Raw genomic sequence first — 1353 nt, forward strand, 5'->3', positions numbered from 1 at the left:
TAGTTGATTCTTCTCAAAGGACTTATCTTCAACATCAATCAATCGGGGTTTCAAAATTTTACCACTTCGCAATGCCACTACCTTGATATGTTCTTTACCTAAAATTTTTGGATTCTCAGTATTGCTAGTCAAGGTTCCTTGCGGTCTATCATGAAGCTCTGTAGCTAACTAACCCATTTGGTTTTCCAAATTTTTCAATGTTGCTGGTTGGCTTTAGATCAAAGCATCATACAAAGACTCGTCATCCAATTCTCCAAACTGTTTGATGCCTCAGCTTGAGGTGGTTTTGGAGCTTGCTGATTAAACCCTTGAGATTGGTTGGGTCTATGATGCAATAAGTTGTTATTCAGTCCATTTCCTTGGTTGCTCCAAGAAAAGTTAGAATGATTACGCCATGAAGGATTGTAGAAGTTGGACTGGTGTCCTTGTCCATTCTTATTTTGATGTTAGTTTCCCACATAGTACACTAACTCAAGATTTGACGAATAATTCTCAAAAGAATGACCTTCCCCAAAGTACACACAGAAAACTACTTCAAACGGACCTGGTAGCTGAGCTGTAAAATTATTAGCACTATTAGCGGTAAACTATTTTAACATAGAGGAAATAGACGATACCTGAGCTGATAAAGAAGTGAGGGCGTCAACTTCATGAACTCCACCTACATGTTTTCCTGAAGCTGTTCGATTTCTTGGCCATTGATAGTTATTACTCACGATCCTCTCAATGATCTCATAAGCCTCATTATAAGACTTAGACAAAAACTGCACCATTTGCACAAGCATCTACCATCAATCTTGTATGTTCATTGAGACCGTCATAGAATGTCTCCAATTGGATACAATGAAGAATCCCATAATGAGGACACTTACAAAGTAACTCCTTGAATCACTCCCAAGCCTCATACAAAGACTCGTCATCCAATTGTTGGAAAGTTGTGATCTCGTTCCTCAACTTAGTGTTTTTGCTAGGCGGGAAATACTTAACCAAAAATCTCTCTGCTGATTCTTGCCATGTAGATATGGAACTTGGTGGCAATGAATTGAGCCATGCTCGTGCTCAATCTCACAACGAGTACGGAAACGACTTTAACCTTAGTATGTCTTCAGTTACACCGACTATCTTGTATGAATCACTCACCTCCATAAACTATCGAAGGTGGAGATGTAGAGCTTCTGTTGGCATACCATTGAATAGGCCTACTGTTTGGAGTATTTGAAGCATCACTGGTTTCAATTCAAATTGGGTTGCCTCAATATCTGGCCTTCTAATTCTTGGATTTAACTCACTGAAAAGTGGCACAACATATTGTCTGATGCATTGATCCCTATCATCAGCAATGAGGATGGGATT

At 39.2% G+C, this 1353-nt stretch overlaps 1 non-coding gene across 1 annotated transcript; it reads left to right on the forward strand.

Annotated features, from left to right (window-relative positions):
* Positions 1-850: 850 nt before the first annotated feature.
* On the forward strand, positions 851-957 carry LOC128292191 (small nucleolar RNA R71). Its single transcript, XR_008282176.1, has one exon. It is a non-coding gene; the product is annotated as a small nucleolar RNA R71 (small nucleolar RNA).
* Positions 958-1353: the final 396 nt, after the last annotated feature.

This window comes from Gossypium arboreum, chromosome 4, assembly GCF_025698485.1.
Source record: "Gossypium arboreum isolate Shixiya-1 chromosome 4, ASM2569848v2, whole genome shotgun sequence".
Lineage (NCBI taxonomy): Eukaryota > Viridiplantae > Streptophyta > Magnoliopsida > Malvales > Malvaceae > Gossypium > Gossypium arboreum.